Consider the following 15,747-nt stretch of genomic DNA (forward strand, 5'->3'; position numbering starts at 1 on the left):
TTATAAACTAGGCGCTCTGCCACATTGTACCTGCAAAATTGAGTAAGTTGTAATACATTTTATAATAAATATTTATCATTAGTACTTTGCTTTTGAAGAAAACTGATGAATTGCCTTAAATTCTATTCATGCCAATTCCTTTTGACACTTGCACTTACTATAATTTTGTTAGCCGCGCGGGATTAGCCGAGGGGTCTTGGGGCGCTGCAGTCATGGACTGTGCAGCTGGTCCCGGCGGAGGTTCGAGTCCTCCCTCGGGCATGGGTGTGTGTTTGTCCTTAGGATAATTTCGGTTACGTAGTGTGTAAGCTTGGGGACTGATGACCTTAGCAGTTAAATCCCATAAGATTTCACACACATTTGAAATTTTTTTATAATTTTGAAATTAGACCAACACCGGACACTGAGTGTCACGTGACGTTCAACTGTTAGACGTCTGCCTCCTGGCCACCCCTCCTGCAAATATACAGCAAAACCAAGAAGATTCATGCTAATCTTGGAATATTGTGTTTTTAGTGAATAATAGAAGTGGATTTGACTATCAGCGCGTTAGTACATCCTGCAAACCATTAATACGTACTGCACCAGAGTTTTTAGTATGTGTAATTAGCTAACTTGGATGTATTCGTTCAACGGTGCCACTTTGTTCAACTAATTGTAGGATTCAAAAAATTGTTATTGCTTTAACGAAAATATCTCGTGGGTGAAAGGGGGGGGGGGGGGTAGCACGCACGTCACCTGGAGGTGACTTCCGTGTTCCTGAGAAGTTGAATAATGTGGGACCTCGATCCTTCTCATGCTTTTCTCGGCAGAGTGGGCGACTGTCTTCGCTGAGGCCAGTGAATACCCTGCAGCCACTGTCGTCCCCAGATAGTAACTGAGCTTAACATCTGTGCCTTTACGGTATGGATATGAAACGATGGGGTACCGTGGCACTACTCGAGCAGTGTAAGAAATTTAGTTGCTTTTGTTCCTAATGTTTGGTGTATCCAATCGAATTATTCGTAACCATCAGCGTGCGTGACGCGAGGAGATTGACTATCAATGGGACATTACTTCAGGCCTATACCAACCTCTTGTTCGTTAATGTGAATTCCTATATCAAGGATGTGGAGTTTCTACTGTGTTCCCTTGTTTGTTCGTGAAACAAGCGACATTCTGCCAACAGCATTTAGGCATCCTCTCCGTTTGGAGGTTTTCTTGAAAGTTGGGAGTTGAAGACAGAGAATGTGGTTTCTGGGCTATTCGTCTCATGGCTGGCGTCTGGTGCTGATTGGTGCTTCCTAGTTGATTTTTGGGGAAATTTATCTCTTACAACTGCGGCAGTATGATTCGTATTCAAAGAAGCTCCCAACTTACTTGTTCTTCCACGCAACTGGTATTGCCAGATTGATTACGAGTTTTGGTCTCTATTAACTTAGAATTCGTGAGTTGTTCCATACAGACCTCCATTTACTTTGGTACCCTCACAGTGTTAACGTCATTTTATGTAATTTACATCGAAATTTTAAGAGGACTTAGCTCTCTGTCAGTTTTATGTGAATTGTGCGCATCATACAAAATAAATGAAAATCTGTTAAATTTGACTGATATTTCATGATCCCTTAACTATCTTACAACTTTTCCATGGTTATCCGACCGGAAAATAACAGATATAACCTGTTGTATACCTAAGTCCTTGTTCTCGCTGTGATGGTGTTATCGTTGTGTGCAGTACCCAGACACAACCAGATGTTGTCTGAAGTTAAATGTATCGAGGTTCTAGGTTGCTGTCAAGGTGTTGAATCAGAGTAATTCTGCTTCCTTTCGGAACAGGTTTTATAATTATTATCATCAGTCACGCTGGGGGGAAGGACACTTTTCTACCGACATCCTATGTAAGTGAAATCTGGCTAGAAAGCAGAGGATTACCCAACGACACGGACTCCTCAAATTATGATCAGTGGCTCAGGGAGACATTAATTAATAATCAAGTACCTTACACTGTCTTCGTTACAGATACCTCTCATTACCACGATGAGAATCTGACCCGTGGTCCAATATCAACCTTCATGAGGAGAGAAATGACGCCCTGGTTAACAGAAAAGAGAATTCCTTTCCACAGGGACATGCTGAGATTGCAGTTGTATTCATTGATAAAAATGAGCATACCAGGGAACGTCACTTAAATAACAAACAGTAGTTTAATCGAACATGGTCATACTGTGTTACTACTTCCTTCGTATCACCAGAACTGAATCCTATAGAGCTGAAATGACTAACAGTCAAGAACGACATTTCTGAAAATAAGGTGTCATTAAGAATGGATAAGTTATTAACAGATACACTCCTGGAAATGGAAAAAAGAACACATTGACACCGGTGTGTCAGACCCACCATACTTGCTCCGGACACTGCGAGAGGGCTGTACAAGCAATGATCACACGCACGGCACAGCGCACACACCAGGAACCGCGGTGTTGGCCGTCGAATGGCGCTAGCTGCGCAGCATTTGTGCACCGCCGCCGTCAGTGTCAGCCAGTTTGCCGTGGCATACGGAGCTCCATCGCAGTCTTTAACACTGGTAGCATGCCGCGACAGCGTGGACGTGAACCGTATGTGCAGTTGACGGACTTTGAGCGAGGGCGTATAGTGGGCATGCGGGAGGCCGGGTGGACGTACCGCCGAATTGCTCAACACGTGGGGCGTGAGGTCTCCACAGTACATTGATGTTGTCGCTAGTGGTCGGCTGAAGGTGCACGTGCCCGTCGACCTGGGACCGGACCGCAGTTACGCACGGATGCACGCCAAGACCGTAGGATCCTACGCAGTGCCGTAGGGGACCGCACCGCCACTTCCCAGCAAATTAGGGACACTGTTGCTCCTGGGGTATCGGCGAGGACCATTCGCAACCGTCTCCATGAAGCTGGGCTACGGTCCCGCACACCGTTAGGCCGTCTTCCGCTCACGTCCCAACATTGTGCAGCCCGCCTCCAGTGGTGTCGCGACAGGCGTGAATGGAGGGACGAATGGAGACGTGTCGTCTTCAGCGATGAGAGTCGCTTCTGCCTTGGTGCCAATGATGGTCGTATGCGTGTTTGTCGCCGTGCAGGTGAGCGCCACAATCAGGACTGCATACGACCGAGGCACACAGGGCCAACACCCGGCATCATGGTGTGGGGAGCGATCTCCTACACTGGCCGTACACCTCTGGTGATCGTCGAGGGGGCACTGAATAGTGCACGATACATCCAAACCGTCATCGAACCTATCGTTCTACCATTCCTAGACGGGCAAGGGAACTTGCTGTTCCAACAGGACAATGCACGTCCGCTTGTATCCCGTGCCACCCAACGTGCTCTAGAAGGTGTAAGTCAACTACCCTGGCCAGCAAGATCTCCGGATCTGTCGCCCCTTGAGCATGTTTGGGACTGGATGAAGCGTCGTCTCACGCGGTCTGCACGTCCAGCACGAACGCTGGTCCAACTGAGGGGCCAGGTGGAAATGGCATGGCAAGCCGTTCCACAGGACTACATCCAGCATCTCTACGATCGTCTCCATGGGAGAATAGCAGCCTGCATTGCTGCGAAAGGTGGATATACGCTGTACTAGTGCCGACATTGTGCATGCTCTGTTGCCTGTGTCTATGTGCCTGTGGTTCTGTCAGTGTGATCATGTGATGTATCTGACCCCAGAAATGTGTCAATAAAGTTTCCCCTTCCTGGGACAATGAATTCACGGTGTTCTTATTTTCATTTCCACGAGTGTATATGAAAATACAAATTGCTTCCATAACAAAAGAATACTGGAAGAAAGGCTTTGAGCAAGCAGATAAAATTGAAGAGAATTATACTTCAAGTCAAGGTTTACTGCACCAAGCGCTGGAGATTATCATAAATTGGGGAACTACTGATTCTACAAGTGAAGATGAAACTGGGTCGATCGAAAGTGGTAGTCGAAGTGAAACGGGAATGGCTACTGAAAATGAAGAAATGTAAAGTATTTTCTAAACGGGTTTTGTGTTTGGAAATAGGGACAGTGAGACATCTATAGTATTATGACAAACGATGAACTGTATTACTTGTAGTGTGTAAATGTATCTGCAATTGCTGCAGTGATTTGTGAACCTCTTCTTAACAGTAAAGCTACTGCTTAAGAACAAACTGACTTTATTACTTCGAAGGTACATTGAGGACCTTCTGCTGAACTCGGCGATGGCACCCCGCACCGTGCGTGAATGGGTCAGCGCCAGTGCCAATGCCGGAATCCGCGGCATCGACGTGCTGTCGCCCAGCCTTGCAGACATAGTGCCCCTATTTAGACCACGGCTAAATGGCCGTCGCTTGCGTTGGCTGCGCGTGCAATACGGCTGACTGCTCCCTCAAGTGCGATTCGTGGATCCCATGTAGAGCGCTGAAGGGACGCAGCCGCTCGCTGCCGTTGTAGTGAGCCTCAACAGCTCCGTCCGTCCGCCCAGGGCAGCTCGGTCAGTAACCGCAGACATCTCTGTTCCAGGAAAGCCGCGAGTTCGCGTTCCGGTTTCGCCCCTACGAATGGCAGCTTGCAGTCCGCCAGAAGATGGCACCCAGAAAGTGGCCAGCAGCCCGCACGCTCCTCTCGTTGGTGCAGTTCCAGGGTGCGGAGCGCCCCGCTACAGTAATGACGTGTCCATGCAACGGAGTTTGGAGGTACTAGTAGCTTCAGTGGGCCGGTTGGCAGCCAAAATCCATCAACAAAAGGTGGCCGTGGTTATCCTGCAACTTCAACAACTGTCATTCTCTCCAGTTCTAGATGTGGATAGAATGGCTACACGACTGTCTGGTTCGAGCCTCTAGGCTCGCGTATTTAGACGTCTTTTCGTTAGGCCTCTGAAGAAGTTCCTCTGGAGAGTACAAGTGGACTGCTCGTTGATTCTTACAATGTAACTTACCTCAGCCCACTTCGGCCCCTACGCACGGGTCACTATGTGCTGTTGTAACTGTGATGTATGGGATCTTCAAAGCAGTGAAAGCCCTGTTCTGCCCTGATTACTTCACAGATATGCATAGTGCACACCGGGCCGTACCTTCCTGCTTGAGAGCGGTATCTTAAACTTGCCACCTTGAATCGTTTGCAAGATATCTACATTACCGTCTCCTGTATTCCAGTGTACCAATCGGTCTCTTAACTATTGCCTTACAGTCGGAGCTGCGCGAAATTTACAAAAATTCCCCAAATCCACGCCTGTACTTATTTGCGGTGCACCAAAACTGTACGTTTCACTTGGCTATGCCTGTAAAACAAACCGGCATACATTTTCTTAAGTGAGCTCATGCCACCTCTAATCCATTTTCCCGTTCTCTACACTGCAGTACCTCCTCCCCTCCCATCCGTATTCCTTCCCGCGTATGTGGGTGTTCTCCTGTGTCTGTATTAAGCATGTTCGCAGTACTTACTGTTGACAAATGCACTGCTCAATTTTCTCTTTGCCCTCAACGTACCATTCCGTAACCGCTCGTTCCATCTCGGATTTGCTTTTCCAACGGAGGCAGTCGAGATAAATTTAGTGTTGAATAGATGACCGATTTGCACGAAAACGCTTTCTTGAGTTGCTGCCATGGCGATGGCAACCACTTCACTGTACTTTTTCACGAGCACATATGTGACTATATGAAAGCGAATCCTTCGGTATTACAACTAATGCATCTTACAGTTCTTTCCACTCTTATGAAGGTATTTTCACAGAAACCAAGGTTACAGGAAGAACAAACTGAATAATTTATAATTACGTTATTTGTAAATCCAGTTACGGTTCAGAAAACATTTATAAATCAGTTTAGTAATTTCGGTCAGTAACGAACGACCTGAATTCATACAGTATGCTAATGATACCGAGTTGGTGCATACTCAGGTTTGAAAATGGCTATATCGACAAAAGTTAAAAAGTGTCCGTATAACATTAGATTCTTACCATGAAAATTAATACAAGTACATATAAACTATGTTATATTAACCTTATACGTAATATATATTCGTTACGTTCACAAAGGACCACCGTGTGAAGTTTCATGTATGCACATAAACACTGTTCAATATTAGTATCGAAAATAAAGGAAAAACAATTGCAGTTCTGTTGAAATTAGTACGTCTTTTGTGCACTTTAAAATGTTTGCGTGTTCTTGGTTTGCGCGTGATGTGTGCTAGTGACGTGCTGAGGCTTGGCAGTAGAGTGTGAAAACTGCCTATCACACTTACGTGCTCAACACAGAAACGTTTTGTAAGCGAGTGTTCATTTTGTGCAATATTAAACTAAATAATTGCACTAGCTGCATCAAATGAAACTCTCTATAATCTCTACACCTAGGTAAATGAATGAGAACAATCTTCAATAATCATTAACTATATAAAAGAATTAAATGTGGCACAGCACAGATTTAATGTTCTGAGTTAGGGCACGTGTTTTACTATGGAACGCCACCACAGTGAGAGCACAGTTTAGCTATGCAAGAAAAGCTGTTTTATTGTGTTTTAGAATTAGAAGTGCCTGACAAGGACCATTGTAAGACAAATAACAAAAAGAAAATTACTCCGAAGCTTTAATTTATGGTGTCTGTATCATAGTTAAACTATTTACAGTTAATGTTTTGAACAAAAGTGTATACCAGTCCACGTAATTATGTCCGATTATCGATTATTTGAAGCGCAAAAATACAATGAATTTAAAAATGAGTCACTAAGCTCCAGATCTTATGTGAATCGGAGCTGCACGATTGAAAAGGAAATTCTGCAACGAAATGTATGTTGATGGACACAAAAAAGCAAAATCAGAATTCTTCAGTGAAGCTCAATTTGAACAGAACAACTAGTAGGTGCCTCAAACTATATGGAAGATGATCTGTGTGCCGGACTGAGACGCATCAGACACTCTTTTCCACGCGTAGCCGCAGATTTCACGTAAATTCCCGATGTACGTGACGTCAATAATCCCTTCCGGTTAATCTCCTTTCTTCCCTCTCCACCTTCAATTTAAATGTAATGTATCACAACTGTGGACCCCGCGCCGTGTGTGTTCTTTTCGAAAGAACAGACACTATGTATTCTGAACAGATACCACATTTTCATATTATGGAAGATTGCCACAGAACCGTGACTGACTTTCCAAATCTGTACCTATTGCAAACGTATGGTGAAAACGGATCAAAAATTCAAGTTAGGGAACTAAAGAACCAACACAAGGTGCGGAGCGAGCTACTCAGAGGAAAAGTGACTCTTACCCAAGATTCAGCAAAGATTTCCGGGGTGCGACCAGAAGCCTCTCTCTGTACATAACCTCTCAGGTGTGCTTCTTCACACCGTCTCCGCGTCTCCTCCATGTTCCTCTTGGCTCCCAAAAACAAATGATTTCGAGGGGAAGGTTCACTACTTACACCATTGTGACGAACCTTGCTAAACGGACGAGAAGCTTGTCAAAATTTCTCCGCCATCACCTATCGTATGTCAGTTAACAAGCAGGAGATGGGCACGCAGTATCTGCTGTGTCGGCACTCAGTGGCACAGACATTTATGTCACATCGCAGATGCTAATGACTAATATGATTAGTTGACTATATCCAGAATGCAAAAGTCAGAAATTTTCTCATATTCGAGATGGCAAACTAGTAGTTTCGCGTGTTGGTATTATATCATACTACAGGATGCTCAGATTCGTCACGCCATTAATACTCACGTGACCTGTGATCGCTGTTCTCGAGTGTCAAAGGCCCAGGAAACTGCCCCTATTCAAGACACCAAGACCATCCACGCTTTTCTCAGTTCATTCGCTCCGGAAAAAAAAAGAATTGGAGCTACTGAATTTAATTAGTGCTACAAAGCGATAGGTAACTGTACTTTCACAAATTCTTTACAGGCACATTCTAAATTATGACGTAATGGAAGGAGCGATAAATTGTGAGCTACTCAGATGTTACACTCATGAAGCTCTGCACCTAAGATGCTTACGTATTTTTCCATACAGAGTGACTCAGGTAAGATGTCGAAGAATATAAGATACCATAATTCTCCAGAATGAGATTTTCACTCTGCAGCGGAGTGTGCGCTGATATGAAACTTCCTGGCAGATTAAAACTGTGTGCCCGACCGAGACTCGAACTCGGGACCTTTGCCTTTCGCGGGCAAGTGCTCTACCAACTGAGCTACCGAAGCACGACTCACGTCCGGTACTCACAGCTTTACTTCTGCCAGTATCCGTCTCCTACCTTCCAAACTTTACAGAAGCTCTTCTGCGAAACTTGCAGAACTAGCACTCCTGAAAGAAAGGATACTGCGGAGACATGGCTTAGCCACAGCCTGGGGGATGTTTCCAGAATGAGATTTTCACTCTGCAGCGGAGTGTGCGCTGATATGAAACTTCCTGGCAGATTAAAACTGTGTCCCCGACCGAGACTCGAACTCGGGACCTTTGCCTTTCGCGGGCAAGTGCTCTACCAACTGAGCTACCGAAGCACGACTCACGTCCGGTACTCACAGCTTTACTTCTGCCAGTATCCGTCTCCTACCTTCCAAACTTTACAGAAGCTCTTCTGCGAAACTTGCAGAACTAGCGCTCCTGAAAGAAAGGATACTGCGGAGACATGGCTTAGCCACAGCCTGGGGGATGTTTCCAGAATGAGATTTTCACTCTGCAGCGGAGTGTGCGCTGATATGAAACTTCCTGGCAGATTAAAACTGTGTGCCCGACCGAGACTCGAACTCGGGACCTTTGCCTTTCGCGGGCAAGTGCTCTACCAACTGAGCTACCGAAGCACGACTCACGTCCGGTACTCACAGCTTTACTTCTGCCAGTATCCGTCTCCTACCTTCCAAACTTTACAGAAGCTCTTCTGCGAAACTTGCAGAACTAGCGCTCCTGAAAGAAAGGATACTGCGGAGACATGGCTTAGCCACAGCCTGGGGGATGTTTCCAGAATGAGATTTTCACTCTGCAGCGGAGTGTGCGCTGATATGAAACTTCCTGGCAGATTAAAACTGTGTGCCCGACCGAGACTCGAATTCGGGACCTTTGCCTTTCGCGGGCAAGTGCTCTACCAACTGTGCTACCGAAGCACGACTCACGTCCGGTACTCACAGCTTTACTTCTGCCAGTATCCGTCTCCTACCTTCCAAACTTTACAGAAGCTCTTCTGCGAAACTTGCAGAACTAGCACTCCTGAAAGAAAGGATACTGCGGAGACATGGCTTAGCCACAGCCTGGGGGATGTTTCCAGAATGAGATTTTCACTCTGCAGCGGAGTGTGCGCTGATATGAAACTTCCTGGCAGATTAAAACTGTGTGCCCGACCGAGACTCGAACTCGGGACCTTTGCCTTTCGCGGGCAAGTGCTCTACCAACTTTTTTTTTTTTATTATCAGATTGACTTGGTATATTTCACGAGAATTCAGACAACCATAGTCAAATCATCATTTAATATTAGCTGCAAAAAGAAAATCAACAAATTAGGTGAAACACAAATAAAACATTTCTTCTGAAGGGGAAGACCAACCCGTTACCCCACCCGTATGAATTTTGGGTGTATATTTATACATGCAAAGGAGAGAAAAAAAAAAAAATTACGAAAAAATACAACATGGGAGGGGACTCGAGCTCAGGGAAGAAACAGGAATCACGGGGGAACTTAACCAACCCCTTGACGGTTAAACACAAGAAAAAGCATATTCGCAAAAAGCGTTCGGTATTGTGGTAACCGCTGCCATTTCCAATGCGCAGTTGACAAATAATGGTGAAAAACGCGGGGATCTGGGTCATTACCGCCTTCAATGACGTAATGGACATAGTAACCCAAGAGCCAGACAATCGTGTTCGTTTTCGTCTGAGGAAAATAAGAGATGTCCGGATGTAAGAAGATGTCGTCTGGGAATGCGGTTTCAGGCCCTCTAGTAAGAAAAGCTAATTGACGGCGGACCCAGAGCCAATGATCCCGTCCGCAAGCAACTAGCCTGTGAAGTAAGGTGTCAGTTTGATGACATTCCTCACACTGATCAGTCGGACGAAGGCCAATACGAAAAAGACGATCACCAGTAGGTATCAGACGGTAAATGACCTTATACCACGTTGAAACAATCTCCATCGGCAAAATGGGAAGACTAAGATGAGACCAGACCGTTTTCCATGACGTTGACGGGGAAGCAAGTTCAATAGAAGAAGGGAGACATGCTGTACCCCAACGGATTTGTAGCATGTTGGTAGTAATATGCGTCATAGAAAGTATATCAGCACCCAGAATACCGACAAGTACAAAGTATTCACGAATGTGCCGCAATTTAGGATTAATCCGTCCAACATCAACAGGAGGGGTCAGACTGGCCGGCCGGAGGCGGGAAAGTAAACGAGAGGTGACTGAATGCGGAGCCCGCGTACAGGTTAAAACATTGCGGCGGGCAAATAAGATGGACGTCTTCACTTTGATATCTGAAAGACCCAATCCTCCAAGCTTCCGAGGCCTGGCCACAACTTCATACCGGACACGGAAGACATGGCGGCGCCACAGAAATCGACTAGACAGCTGTTTCAGCCTGCGGGCCATCATCGCGGGAAGCGGGAAGACCTGCGCAACGTAGTATATTTTACTGAAGACATAGGTCTCTAAAACCCGTGCCTTGTGAAGGAGGCTAAGGGAACGGCGGTCATGTTCAAGGATCGCCCCGTGAACACGACTCGTAACCTCACGCCAATTTAGTGCCGCCATTTTGATCGGATTACGATCCACTATGATCCCCAAGGTCTTATGGCGATCGACAACCGTTGCCCAAGGAATGACGACATGATCAAAGCCTCTCAACGGCAGGAAAGTGCATTTGCGATCATTAATGCGAGCACCAGCAAGACCACAAAATGAATCCAAGGTATCCTTAAGCCGCGGTATATCCTCGGCATGTCGTACTAAAACCATGACGTCATCGGCGTATGCACGGACTGCAAAAATTTCCCCCAATATATTCCAGCCACGTAAGTGCATGGTGAGATGGCGAAGTAAGGGCTCTAAGGATAGAACAAAAAGTGACATGGATAAGGGGCTTCCCTGGGGTAACCCCCGTCTGATCGATATCCGGGGGGTAGGGTGACCGTTCACAATCACCGAGACACTGATACCGGTAAAAAGATTAGTTAAGACTTGTCGAGCATCATTATTAAAGCCGACAGCGGTGAGCACTCTCGATAAAAAGTCATGGCTGACGCGATCGAACGCTTTTTGGAAATCAAGAAAAAGCAAAGCCCCTGGGATATTAGCGGCAGCCGCCACCGAGATTACATCGCGACATTCGAGAACGGAAGTCAGTATCGTGCGTCCAGGCACACAGCTTTGGTGGGCGGCAATAATGGTATCGAGCAGCTTAGAGAGACGGATATTAATTGCTCGAGCGACAAGTTTATAATCAAAGTTAAGGAGAGTAATAGGACGGAGGGAATCAATTGCAGGTCGACCTGTGGATTTCGGGAGGAGGACCATTGTGCCTTCCTGAAAAGGAGCAGGAAGTGAGACTCCCCGCATCACTTCATTTACCATTGACGTTAAGGTGTCACCAATGAGCGGCCAAAATTGAACATAGAACTCCTTAGGAATACCATCTAATCCAGGCGACTTGCGGGACTGCGATCCTGCAACAACATCATATATGTCATCCTTCTGAAAGGGACGCAGAAAGGCGTCGTTTAATTGAGGAGTGACGACGCGAGGCAGCAAGGAGGTGAAGTCGTCAAGAGAGGTTTCCGCCGGGACATGAGTATCGTACAGGTCAGTAAAATAGGTGTAAACGAAGTCAGAAATGTCACGGTGAGAGGTGAACACGCGGCCGTCAGCGGTTGTGAGGGAGGCAAGGCACCCACGTTTCCGGCGCGACCGTAAACGGACTAGATGGTAGAGTGACGTCAGTTCCTCTTGTAGAAGGGAACGTGGTTGAGACCTCGTCCGCAGGCCCTCCATTTGAATGCGTTTGAGCTGCAGCAATTTGGCTTTGATGCGCTGTATATCAGTAACCCGGAGGGGAGCATGCGTAGCACTATCGTACAGTTGACGTAAGACAGAATAGTAAAATTCTTGCGTTCGTCGATCTTCTGCCACCTTCGCAGCCCCAAGACGCATGAGAGCCCTACGGATGTGTGGTTTTGCATACAGTGTCCACCATGCCACGATAGACGGGTACCGGTCCACAGTACGAGAACAACGAGTCCAAATGTCCTCCAGGACGATACCAAGGGAGGTATCTTGCAAATACGCGATATTGAGCATCCAAGGAGGACGAAACAATTTTACCGGTTGTCGCTCGTAATTAAACGTAACGGCTACAGCGCAATGATCAGTAAAACAGGCTGGTATCACATCAACAGCCAGAAGTTGCCCACACAAGGAATCGGAAAGGTAAAAGCGATCGAGGCGACTGCTAGACGTGGGAGTAAAGTAGGTATGTCGCACAAGTGTAGGATAGCGAGAAACCCACACGTCACGCAGGTGCAAGGAGCGCACAAGGTCGTCGAGTTCTTTACTGAAATTAAAATTAGGAGACTGATCTACCGGCCGTAGAACACAATTGAAGTCCCCACCTAAAATTATCTTTGTCGGGGATTTACGAAGCAGGTAAATGACTTCTTCTTTATAGAAACTCGAGCGTGCGGTAGTACAACCCGAACCAGAAGGGGCATAAAGAAGGAGTAAACTGAGATCATAAAACGTGCACCCGATCCCCCTTCCACTGTCGAGTACTTCGAAATTCATCAACGGAATGCCTTCTCTATAAAACAAGGCAGTGCCCGTAGAAAGTTCGGAAGCGACATTAAAAAACGTCGAGAACCCAGGAATGGAAAACTGGTCGAATAGGACTTCCTGTAAAAAAACAACATCTGCCCCAGACTGATAGATAAACTGTCGCAAAGCGGCGAGCCGAAGCTCAGAACATATTCTGTTAATATTCAGAGTAAGAAATGTATATGCTTGCATGGAACTTCAACCTAGAAAGAAAAACAAAGATCGGTAGAGAGCCGTCAGCTGACGGAGCAGCATACAAGTAATCATACCAGAAACAAGCGCTGAACCACAGAGAGAAAAACTACGAAACAGAACCCTCATCTTCCCACTGCTTTTTCTTCGGCCGTGACGCGGCTCTCCGTGGCTGTTTACGGATTCGACTGCGGCTCCGCGGTGCCGACGCTGCAGCGTTCGGCTGCGTAGGAGCATCATGTAGACATTCCGTGTCAGATTGCGAGAGAGAGGCCTCTACATCCCACTCGTCCGCAGACATGGGTTCACGGTGGGACAGTTGGTGAATAACAACGGGATCCACTGGCTCTGGAGAATCAATCAGTTGTTGGATGGGAGGAGGCTGTGACCCAGAGGGGGCGACAGAAATTCCAGAAGGGGGATGCGAAACAGAGTCAATAGGAGAATTGTCAGAGAGCACCGGAGAAGACACGTGGCAACCAGAAGCAGGTTCCGTCACGGGCGTCTCCGAAGAGGCTGCCGCGGTAGCAGGAACAACGTCAGATAAGGTGTCAGGGAGCTTCTGCAAAGGTGTGATAGCACCTGTGGCTTCCTCATCCACGATTTCCGACTGAGAAAGAGAGTCCTTTACCGGAGGCCCATCGGAAGGGCGAGCCAATAAGGAAGATTCATCAGCCGCATCATCCTGTGTTCGCCGACGCTTGTTGTGAGAAATCAGCGCGGGAACATCGGAATTAAGGGCAGCAACATCCCTACTCAAGGACAACGGGGGAAAATCACGGCCGTTGTCGGGCAACGGATCACTGCGTCCCTCAGTAACAGTGAGCGATTCAGTCCGAGATCCTTGCGGGAGAAGATCAGCTAAAGTCAATTTTTTACGCTGTTCGTATGTAGGTTTTAATACCACCACACGCCGCGGACAATTAGTACGGAAATGACCAGTTTCATTACAATAATAACATGTTCCTTCCTGGCCACTGTACGTGATATGGACCCTATAACCACATACCTGTAGGTGAGAAGGAATAGGTTTTTTGACCACCATTTCCACCGACCGAATACCACTATATACCTGTAAGCGGTGCTGAGCAGACCAGCGTTCCTTTCGAATATGGCGTACGTCCCCATAAGGAAGCAAAACGGACTTCAGAAAAGAGTCGTCAACCTCGGGCGGAAGGTTAAATACCCGAACATTCGTATATATCACTTCTGCATTTGCCAAGAGAACCATACTAGTGGAACCATCACGGTGCGTAAAGGGTACCTGAGAACCATGGCGAGAAAGTAGCCTATCAACCTGGAGCGGGTCAAGAAACTTAACAAAAAACACATATAATTCGCTGTCGAAATATGCGGTATGCACCTGATCAGTAGTGACCTTAACTGTATCGACTAACCAGTCATGTATCTCCAAAGAACCGGGCTGGACGTGACGCGTGGATTTGTCAAAGGTAAAACTGACTGTACCTGTACGCGGAACTTTCGTGGGAACCATGGTGGACATCACGGCGAGAGACGACGCCGCGACAGGAAGGGCCGCACGAACACCAAACACCAGCCGACAACCAGCGATGCGACGCGCACGGAGACCAACACGGCACTACACTGACGAGGAAAACACGCTGCGCTACGGTAGAGGCGGAACTAAGAGCACGACCTAGTCGCCCGACGCGCGAAGCGAGAATACCAACTGAGCTACCGAAGCACGACTCACGTCCGGTACTCACAGCTTTACTTCTGCCAGTATCCGTCTCCTACCTTCCAAACTTTACAGAAGCTCTTCTGCGAAACTTGCAGAACTAGCACTCCTGAAAGAAAGGATACTGCGGAGACATGGCTTAGCCACAGCCTGGGGGATGTTTCCAGAATGAGATTTTCACTCTGCAGCGGAGTGTGCGCTGATATGAATCTGCCAGGAAGTTTCATATCAGCGCACACTCCGCTGCAGAGTGAAAATCTCATTCTGGAAACATCCCCCAGGCTGTGGCTAAGCCATGTCTCCGCAGTATCCTTTCTTTCAGGAGTGCTAGTTCTGCAAGTTTCGCAGAAGAGCTTCTGTGAAGTTTGGAAGGTAGGAGACGGATACTGGCAGAAGTAAAGCTGTGAGTACCGGACGTGAGTCGTGCTTCGGTAGCTCAGTTGTTAGAGCACTTGCCCGCGAAAGGCAAAGGTCCCGAGTTCGAGTCTCGGTCGGGCACACAGTTTTAATCTGCCAGGAAGTTTCATACCATAATTCTGTTTTCTCCCAGATTAATTGAGAGAATGGACTCACTAAAGGACGTTCAGATTCTTCCCATAGCTAAATTTAAGAGATTTTGGCACCAAGTTGGCTTTTTAGAGTGTAACTATAGTAATTTCTGCTACTAGTGTCGAATTTATGAAAGAGACAAACTCAACGGCGTTTTCCTGTAACAAAATTCGATTACTAGCTTCGGAGACATGACGATGTTTAAACTTGGAATATTGACTTGCGTCAGTGTGGGCGATATTGTTATTAATATCCACATGGCAGCTTCCACTTTCTTTGCCTATTGGTCTCTTATTCGATGTTGCCGGATTTATGGTGACAATAGTATATGAAAATTGATGTTACCAGTTGGATGTTAAGGGAATACCGGAAGACAATACCTTTCTTAATGATAAGATAACAAATATGTAACTGCTGCCAGCCCTATATGAAGATGATGCTGTAAAGACTCAAAAACTATGTAAGTAAGTAATCAGATACTTCATATGTGACCGGTTTCAGTTACCTGTGTTTATATTTCAATATATGGGGTAACCGGCTTCGCTCAGGGAG

The 15,747-nt window shown here is 46.7% G+C and overlaps 1 protein-coding gene and 1 non-coding gene across 2 annotated transcripts in view; both read right to left on the minus strand.

The window, feature by feature from the left end:
• The window catches only part of LOC126355417 (LIM domain only protein 3-like), a 1,043,148-nt gene that overhangs the window by 748,146 nt on the left and 279,255 nt on the right, over positions 1-15,747 (minus strand). The window lies entirely within an intron of this gene.
• Positions 8,386-8,460, minus strand: Trnas-cga (transfer RNA serine (anticodon CGA)). The gene has a single exon. It is a non-coding gene; the product is annotated as a tRNA-Ser (tRNA).

Source organism: Schistocerca gregaria, chromosome 3 (genome assembly GCF_023897955.1).
Source record: "Schistocerca gregaria isolate iqSchGreg1 chromosome 3, iqSchGreg1.2, whole genome shotgun sequence".
Lineage (NCBI taxonomy): Eukaryota > Metazoa > Arthropoda > Insecta > Orthoptera > Acrididae > Schistocerca > Schistocerca gregaria.